This window comes from Carlito syrichta, unplaced genomic scaffold (genome assembly GCF_000164805.1).
Source record: "Carlito syrichta isolate Samal-C Ts95f unplaced genomic scaffold, Tarsius_syrichta-2.0.1 Scaffold32248, whole genome shotgun sequence".
Taxonomy (NCBI): domain Eukaryota; kingdom Metazoa; phylum Chordata; class Mammalia; order Primates; family Tarsiidae; genus Carlito; species Carlito syrichta.
Window position 1 is genome coordinate 17,919 of NW_006976344.1, and position 10,229 is coordinate 28,147.

General features: G+C 44.5%; 1 pseudogene; it reads left to right on the plus strand.

The window, feature by feature from the left end:
- The first annotated feature begins 8,409 nt into the window (after positions 1-8,409).
- On the plus strand, positions 8,410-9,330 carry LOC103273635 (annotated as a pseudogene).
- Positions 9,331-10,229: the final 899 nt, after the last annotated feature.

Below are 10,229 nucleotides of genomic sequence, written 5' to 3' on the forward strand. Positions count from 1 at the left end.
GACCCGAAAGCCAGGATATGCAGGGTGTGGGGTGCCCGCCACAGAGCCAAGGGAGCTGTGGGCTGTAGGCCATTCGGATAGAACAGCCCTCACTCTGTTGTCTAGAATTTTCCGAAATGACTGAATAAGACACCTCCCTACTTCGGGCTGATGTTGGATCAGGAGAGTGCTAGCGCCAAACAGAAAGCCGGAGTACTACATGTCTTCTGCCCCTGCTGGGCTGTGCTCCTCTCACCTGCCTCCTCTGTTCCAGCAAAAATCAAGAAGCAGAAGGGCACTGTAGGGCCCAGAATGTCCTACTGCTCTAGCCTAAAAGGAGACAGGCCAGCCAGGCATGGTGACTCATGCCTGTAATCCTAGCACTTTGGGAGGCGGAGGCAAGAGGATTACCTGAGTACATGACAAGAATGGATTAGTTCCTATAGTAATACAAAGACTACTATACTGCACTCCATAAGAATAAAATAGAGCTGCAACATGCAATACATAAGTGTTATAGAAATATAAACGTGAGAAAAAATAAGCAAGAAGTAAATTTCATCTTTTTAATTTGAAGTGATTGTATGTATGAGCTCTTAGCTGTCAAAATGTATTACAAGTGATTATCTGTGTGGTGGCTTGCATCTGTAGTCCCAGCACTTGGAATATTAGGCAGGAGGATAGTTGGAGCCTAAGAGTTCTAGGTCAGCCTTACCAACATAACTAATGATATTTCTTTAAGAAGGTATTAGTTTTCCAAATTTGCAATACCCAATGGAAATGTTCTTACAAATTTCAGAAAGGTAGGAGTCATGTAGGAAAACTGATGGCGTAATACATGGGTGAATTTGGTGATTCGGTTGTTACGATGTGATGGTGTTCACGCTGGGGGCTGTTATCAGTTTGTTTCCTTTCTTAAAATATTTTTTAGCTTTCTTTCTGTCATTTATAATTGGCAGTGGTAAGTTGATATTCTAAGGAAAAAATATTTGTCAACTGTTTATCTGACAAAGGTCTAACATATAGGATCTACAAGAAACTCAAGAGAGCCGAAAGCAAAAAAAACAAACAACCCCATTAAAAAGTGGGGAAAAGACATGAATAGACACTTCTTAAAAGAAGATACATGGGCAGCCAACAGACACATGAAAAAATATTCAGCCTAACGTATCATCAGAGAAGAGCAAATCAAAACCACATTCAGATACCACCTAACCCCAGTAAGAATAGCCATCAGCGATAAAACAAACAACAACAGATGCTGGTGAGGATGCGGAGAAAAAAGAACACTTCTACACTGCTGGTGGGAATGCAAACTATGCAATCTCTTTGGAAGACAGTGTAGCAATTTCTGAAAGAACTAGAAATTGACCTTTCATGTGACCCAGCAATTCTCCGATTGGGAATATACCTGAAGGAACTCAAATCACTCTACAAAAGAGATACCTGCACACGTGTGCTTGTTGCAGCTCTATTCACAATAGTAAAAACACTGGAACCAAACATGCTGCCCATCGAGGCTGGACTGAATAATGAAAATGTGGTACATATATACAATGGGATATTATGTAGCCCTAAGGAAGGACAAACATATTGACTTCGCAGCAACTTGAATGGATTTAGAATCTATCATACTAAGTGATCTATCACAGAAACAAAGAACAGAGTGCCATATTTTCTCACTCATAAGTGGACCTTGAGCAATTATCATAACACTATAAGAAAGGGATTGGCAGTCGTAGAAACTGCCAGGGGTGAAGGAGTTGGATTGGCAGTTGAGGGAAACAGCTAGGGGTGGGAGGGACACACCTCATCAACAAGGGTACCTGCATAATCAACGTTTGTATACCTAACCCTGAATTGTGCCCCATATCTTTAGATTCTTAGGTTACAAGACAAATTCTAGATAACACTACAAGGTCTAAAGTTCACAAGTGTTTTTACTATTAGCAAAAATGATTAGAATGTAATGATTCTAAATAACTGCATAATCCTTCCACTGGAAATCCAAATAATTGTAAGTGGTTCTGACTCAATACTAGAATGCCAACATGAAAACTTAGGATTATTTATTTTTAATAATTGCTCTCACATGTTAGTAAGACCTATTAGATATTTTGTAAATTAATCATGAATAAAACATTGAACCTAAGACAAAAATAACAAAAATACATTACAAGTCAGTCATGTAAGTCCAGAATTCACCATTTTGTGTGTGAGGTATCGGATCAGAGTTGTGTTTTGAGCTCGGCCACAGCAAATGATGTGAAGCAACAGCTTTAATTGCAACAACTCTGGAAAGCCATATTTCTCCACAGACTGGACACCCACCATGGTCTCATGAGGGTAATAATAGTCTGTGTATCACCTTCTTATATTGTGTTCCATAAGTAAACTACATGAACGGGCTCTCCCAAGACATCCTGTGCGCTGGTTAATTTTGCTGGGTTGCTGCCTTGTTTCAGCAGAAGCAGCACCGTGTTGCTCATGTTCATTAGCCTGGTGTGTCTTGGTGAGTCCTGGAAGGGAATGGAGCGAGGGGATGCTAGGGTTGAGATATATCCTGCAGAATGAGTGTCCCCACAGCTTAGAGTCCTACTGCCTTGTGGTCGTGGGAGGGAGTTGAAGGCTGAGTCTTAGCCCAGTAAGGGTCTGGCTGGGGCAAAGGGTAGGACATGCTGGTGAGGAGATGGATAATCCATCAGGATATTTCTTTCCAGGATTCTTCATGGTCCAGAGGATTGGGACACAAGTGGGTAAGTCCTTTTCAGAGTCTTGGGTTGCCGTTCACCAAAAATTAGTGGATTGTCCTGAAACACGGGGACAGGAGGTGGACGTGTTGACCTTGGGAAACTCTGTCCACGGCCATCTTGTAAACTGAAAGCAGGGTCCCTGGGAAACCTGGCACTCGATTCTGTCCTAGAGAACCTCCCCAGCATCTATTCATTGCCTGGGTAGCTCAAAGGGGACATGAGGAAGACTGTGGTGCTCAGATCTGCGGTGTCTGGTGAGGCAACAGTGTCAACTGTAGAGATAAGGAAGGAAAGAGTGCTGGGGGCAGCAGGATGGAAAATCACCTTCTTCAGCATTTCCATGACAGTGGGAGCTGCGGTGGCTGCTGTCATTCTGCCAGAAGAGGAGGGGGAGCTATATGCCATGAACCCCTAAATTCCAAAGTATTGTGGCACAGGCTAAATTGTTTATTGTGTTTCCTGCATTTGCTGTTATTTTATTCACATAGATCTTGCCCTTATTCTGGGTCTACATTTTGTTGTTTTATAAAACAAGTTTTGCCTTGTTAAAATCTAGTAAGAGTTCCTAGTCAGCACTTGCTCAAAGTTCTCTTCTGGCACAATTGTTACAAGAGGACAAGCTGTGTCTATGCAGTGGTGGGTCCTTCAAGTATATGGGCACCCCAGTGTGGAAAAGAGCCTTAGAAACACAGAAAGGGTCCTCTGCACAGGGAGGGAGGAGCAGCTCCACATCTTCCTCTCAAAGTCTGTGTCTCCTTCTCCTCCAGGTGGTCAGGAAAAGCCCGCCCTGTCTGCCTTGCTGAGCCATATGGCTCCTCTAGGAGGACACGTGAATCGTCAGTGTCAGTCTCAACATGGGGTTAACATCTTCAGACTCTACAAGGAAGATAGGTTCCGACTCCCTGAGCTCCAGGGCAAGATATTCCAAAACAAGCTCTTTATGGGCTCTGTGACCACAGCACATGCAGGAACCTACAGACGTCAGTGTTTCTACTCTAACTCATCCACTCTGTGGTCAGCACCCAGCAACCTCCTAGAGATTGTTGTCAAGGGTAAGATACTCCTGATAAGCATGGCTTTTCATTGCTTCAACCTGCTGAATCTCAGGGTTTCAGGTGGCAATGTCAGTCAGTGTCCAGTCACAATAATTAGAAGTTCTCCAACTATTTTAGACAAGAGGGTATTGGATGCAGGGAACAAGCACAGTGGTGGGCAGGATAAGTGCTATCAGTTATTCCGTTAATTCAAAATACCCCAAGTCTGTAAATATGTTATGTTATGTTCCAAGGGTAATTAGGATTAAAGATGAAAACAAGGATTTTCATCTGTCGACCTTGAGAAAGAGCAAATATTCTGGATGTACAGGTGGGTTCATTGTAATCACAAGGGTCCACATAAGAGTGGGGGGAAGCAGAAGAGTGAGGGTCAGAGCAATGCAGCAGGACAGAGACTCTACCAGCTGCTGTGGGCTTTGAGGAAGGGCCATAAGACAAGGAATTCAGGTGACCACTAGAGGCTGGAACTGTTAAGGGAATAGATTCTTCCCCTAGAGTCTCCTGAAGGAGAACAGCCATGCAAATATCTTTATGTATACCAGTGAGACAATATCAGATTTCTGACCCCCAGAACTGTAGGATAGTGTGCTGTTTCCTGCTTCCATGTTTGTGACAATTTGTTACAGCTGCAATTGGAGGCCAATACAGATAGCCATGTCAAGGACAAACTAAGAATTCAAATAAGAAAACTGGGAGATACCCAGAGATCGGTAGGGGCAAGGTGCTGATCCAACCTCAAGTTGGGAGTGAGGGTTCTCTGTCCCAGGAGCCAGGCTCGGGGCCACCTTATAGAATTTGGGACCATGGAGAAGGCACCATCATGGCAGGAGATGCCTCAGAGTCCCCACCAGAAACAGGTTGGGTGGACATTGGGAAGGACCATGGTACCTACCTTACTGCTTAATTCTTCCCTCCTCCCAGGGACTCCAGTATGTCCAAAAGTGTATGAAGTAGGATCCTGGATGTGTAGCCTGTGGTGGTCCCTCTTTCATCCTACAATAGAGAGCAGGAAAGATATTGGAGAGAAAAAGATAAACAGCAAAAGTGAAGAGGATGATCCCAGTGAAGTGAAGTCCAGTGCTATAAAAGACAGTGAAACAGAGACAAGGGAGGGAGAAAGACAAAGAAGACCTTCACTAGGAAGGCAGTAGACACAGGAAAACACATGGAGACACAGAGAGAAAGGAGAGAGACACGGAGATATGAGTCATCTCATTCCAGGTTCTATATAATGGGATTGGAGGGGTTCTTATTTTAAACTCACAACCTCTGTTCTTAGGAGTCTACAGAAAACCCTTCCTGGCTCACCCAGGCTCCCTGGTGAAATCAGGAGGAAACATCATCCTGCAATGCTTCTCAAAGATAGTGTTTCAGGCCTTCATTCTGCACAAGGAGGGGTTACTAAGGACCCTTTGTATCTTATTGTGGAGTTAGATCATGAGGACTCCCAGGCCAACTTCTTCCTGGGTCCGATGACACCTCTCCATGCAGGAATGTACAACTTCTATGGTTCTGTCAGAAATTTCTCCTCTCTTTGGTCAGCTCCCAGTGATCCCATGGACATCGTGATCACAGGTGAGATCATTCAAATCTGATCCTCAACCTCTTTGGGTGTACAGGCTGGATGTCCCAGGACTTGGAAGCCACAAGTAGTTGTGAGATGAATTAGCCAGAGATTCTTAGGGAGAGAAACAGACTTGGCGAGGGCTACAGCAACAGAGGCAGAGAGGAGACACAAGTACTGACCACTTGTCATAACATAAAAGACAAATACAGGAGCAATACAGAGAATCAGGAATGAGATGAAATGCAAGGGAGACACACAGAGAGATACATACCAGACAGAGGGTGTACTTCCATCCTGAGTTTCTTCAGATATCTGGGGCAGTTTAAAAAATTTGTTTATGCTTTACCTCAAAGCTCCCTTCGCTACAAGAAGATCCCAAAGACACATATGCATCTGATCTGAGTTGGGGCCTGTGGCCTGGGGCCATGCGGTACCCACAGATGCTGTGTGTATTCTGACAATCTTCTATCTATGTGGTTGAGCCATAATTCCTCCCTGGATATCATTGTCCAGGGTGGGAGGAAACACTAGCTCTGTGTACTGTGTGTTCTCTGGTCTCCGACTGTATACTGAGGCACATATTTCAAATTAACCCCAGAGATTATAGACGACTGAGAGTAAGAAACTAGGGGGAAAAAATCAATCCAAGAGAAAGCAGAAGCATCAAAAAGCAGAGACTTCAACACACCCAGAAAGAAAGGGAGTGAGCCAGAAGAAGCGAATTCAGAGAGTAAGAGGCACACAAAGAGAAAGAAAGAAGGTCCAGATGAGTAAAGAGAATGATAAGGATAGAAGGGAAGGGCCCTCAAAATCAACGAGATGAATGAGGTGCACAAAAGCAGCAAAAGATGGAGCTGTGGAGGTGGATGGCAGGGATTCGACAAGAAAACAAGAGACAGAGAGCAGAGGAAGAGATGAGAAAGAGATAGGTGATAGATGGATAGAGGGAAAGAGAGAGAGAGAGAAAGAGAACATTGGGTCATAAGTGTTGAGTGCTCAGGTGTGATGGCCAGTATGATAAGGAAGAGCCTCTCTAACTAAACTGTCTCCTTTTCTGCCAGGACTACACAAGAAACCTTCTCTCTCAGTCCAGCCAGGCCTCATGGTAAAGGCAGGAGAGAATTTGTCCTGCATGTCCAGGAGCTTCTTTGCCAGGTACCATCTATCCAGGGAGGGAGAGGGCCATGAACACAGGCTCCCTGCAGTGCGAAGACAAAATGGACATTTCCAGGCTGACTTTCCTCTGGGCCCTACCACACATGGAGGGACCTATAGATGCTATGGCTCTTTCAATGGCTCTCTTTATGATGGTCATATGCAAGTGACCCACTGTACCTGTCTGTCACAGGTGAGGAAACCCCATACCTATTCTTTGTTTTGGGCCTCAGATTAAATCCTAAACCCATATCTAAGGAACATGTTTCTGATGGTGGAGAGAAAAAAGCTTAAGGAAATACAGAGAGAATAAAGGAAAGACTGAGTGTGAGGCCCGGTGTGGTGGGTCACGGACTTTGAGAGACAGAGGCAGGAGGATTGCCTGAGCCCACGGGTCAGACAAGCCTGGGCAACATGGTGAAACCTCATCCCTACAATAACTCAAAAAATTATCTGGGTGTTGTGGCACATGCCTGTAATTTCAACTATTTGGAAGACTGAGGCTGAAGGATCATCTGAACCCGCAGGTCAGGAATGTGGTGGCCATGAGCGTGCCACTGCGCTCCAGCCTAAGTGACAGAGGGAGACTCCAAATAAAAGAAAAAGGAAAGAAAGAAAGATTGAATGGCCATCATTAATAAAACAAACAACAGATGCTGGCAAGGATGTGTAGAAAAAGGAACACTTCACTGCTGATGGGAATGCAAACTAGTGCAACCCCTTTGGAAGACAGTGTGGCGATTTCTGAAAGAACTAGAAACGGACCTTCCGTATGACCCAGCAATTCCCCTATTGGGAATATACCCAGAGGAACTCAAATCATTCTACCAAAAAGATACCTGCACATGTATGTTTGTTGCAGCTCTATTCACAATAGCAAAAACATGGAACCAACTGTGTTGCTCATTGAAGCTGGACTGGATTAAAAAATGTGGTATATATACATGATGGAATATTATGCAGCCATAAAGAAGGACAAATATATTAGCCGTGCATGGTAGCGCGCGCCTGTAATTCCAGCTACTTGGAAGGCTGAGGCGGAAGGATCGTCGGAGCCCAACAGGCCGAGGCTGCGGTGGCCGGGAGCGGCCACGGCACTCCAGTCTGGGCGACTGAGTGAGACCCCAACTCAAAAAAAAAAAGAAGGACAAATATATGAACTTTGCAATAACTTGGATGGATTTGGAGTCAGTCATACTCAGTGATTTATCACAGAAACAAAGAACAAAGTACCGTATGTTCTCACTCATAAGCGGAACTTGAGCAGTTTATAATACTGTAAGAAAGCATTTGGTATAATGGGAAACTGTCAGGGGAGGGGGGGTGGGATTGGCAGTTGAGCTAGGGGAGGGAGGGGCACACCTCGTCAAGAAGGATACTTGCATGGTCAGTGTTTATATACCTAACCCTGAAATGTACCCCACAAATTTATAATAAAAATTTTTTTTAAAAGAAAGCTTCTGCTTCTAAAGAAGGCCTCAGGCTGCTCATGACAGAAGGGAAGTGGAGCCACTTATGCAGAAATCACATGACAAGAGAGGAAGAAAAGGCAGGGAAGCTGCCAAGCTCTTTTTAACAACCTGCTCTCCAGGGAACTAATAGAGGGAGAACTTACTCACCCCTTCTCATAGATGGCACTAATCTATTCATGCGAGATCTTTTTCATGACCCACATGCACCCCTTTAGCCTCCGTTTTCAACACTGGAGATCAAATTTCACCATGAGGTTTGGAAAAATCAAGCATCCAAATGATAGCTGTTTTATTCCCACCACGTTCAACAAGTATTCTGAGAATACAAGTAAGGAAAAAGAGATAAAACTGGGTCCCCTTTCGTTTATGGTCTGTCTAAAGACATATTATATGCAATTACCTGGAAGTCAACAAATGAGAGAAAATCCATGAAGGGAGATGTTCTGATTGGCTATTTATTGGATTCGCATATTCCTCCAGAGAAGCGCAGGATCCTGCATGTTCTGATCAGGATCTCAGTGGTCATCACCCTCTTTGCCAGCCTTCTGTTCTTCCTCTTTCTTCACTGGTGCTCTGCCAAAAAGTGTATGTCTTGGGAGACAGAAGCCACAGATAGCTGGGATGTATAGGGTCTGGAATAGTAGTATATGGGTGTGTATTCTTGTAGGCAGGATGAATCCTGGCTAAAGGCAGACACCACAAAAGTAGGGTTATCTTTAGGGAATGCCAGGACTCCTACACCTGCCCTCAGTTCATAGGCCGTTGCCCAATTATTCACTTTATTCTCATGCCCAATGTAGCCATTGATATACAAGAGTTGATTCTATGAAGGGAAGAAAGTAGGAGATGGAATCAAGAGATGGAAATTGGGAACTACCCATGGGATTGGTTCTTCAACTTAGAGAGGAAGAAGATCTGACTCTGCTATTCGGCATCTGAGTAACCTCTGGTACCCACTGTGTCTCTCTGGGTGTTGGTGTCTGCGTGAAAAGGAACTGCCCAGAAGTACCTGCATAAGTGTGTCGATGACTTCTATCTCCTACAGATGTTGCTGCCGCTGTCCAAGAGCCCCGTGTAGACAGAGCACTCGATAGGGGGCAGATTCTCCTGGGCCCAGCATCATAATAAAGTTTTATTCCCTCCTAGGCCCCGACAAGGTGTGCCCTCACCCTCACTAGCATTTCCTTCTTTCCAGGATTCCAATGGAGGAGACCCACGGGAGGTGAAATACACACAACTGGTTCACCAAATGTTCACACAGAATAAAATCACCCCCAATTCAAAGAGGCCCAAGGAACCCCTGGCAGGCACCAGTGTAAACACAGAATTTTCCAAATGCTAAACCCTGAGAAAGAGTAACGTCCTATCACCTGTGCACAAACAGGAAGACCTTGAGGGTGTCTTCTGTGGAAACCATCCCCTTTGTCAAACCCAGCGTGATAGTGCCAGTGTAACAGCAGCTGGAATCCGAAAATACAGGTCTTCATCTTTAGGGCCTCCCCTCCTCATCACAACACAAATCTTCAACTTAGAGAGGAAGAAGATCTGACTCTGCTATTCGGCATCTGAGTAACCTCTGGTACCCACTGTGTCTCAGCCATGTGAACATGGCTGTCTCCTGCTGACAAATTGCTATGATCCCATGGCCTACGGGAGAGTAAACAACATCCTTTGCTTAGCCCCAAATACTCTATGTCACTTGGCCCCAGACCTGTACAATGTAATCAGCTGTACTTTCTAGTCCTACTTGAGTGTGCAATTACTCTGAGTAACTCAACATTCCACACATAGGAGAGGGTCGCTCTGAACACTGGGCTTAAACACATGCTGTTCCTGAGTGCTGTTTTTCAGTCTTCTGTCACCAGGAACATCTCTGTATTTTTTGAAGATTTCAATGTAGTCCTCTCCTTTTCAAAAAAACATTTTCTAACCTCCTTGTTTAGGTAGGATGGCTCTTTTTTTGTCTACAGTACATGTGTTACTATTAGTCTAGACATATTATCCCATGTGTTTTCCATTGAGTTTATGTTTTCCTCTACATTTACCACTTTGTCTGTTGTCATTTATTGAGAAAACATTCCATTCCACCTTAAACTACATGTCAACTTTTGTCAAATATACAGAGATTCTAGGCCAGTCTTGGGGGCTCAGTCTGTCATCCCAGCACTTTGGGAGGCCAAGGTGAGTGGATTGCCTGAGCCCACAGGTTTGAGACCAGCCCGGGCAACTTGGAGAGACCTCATCTGTA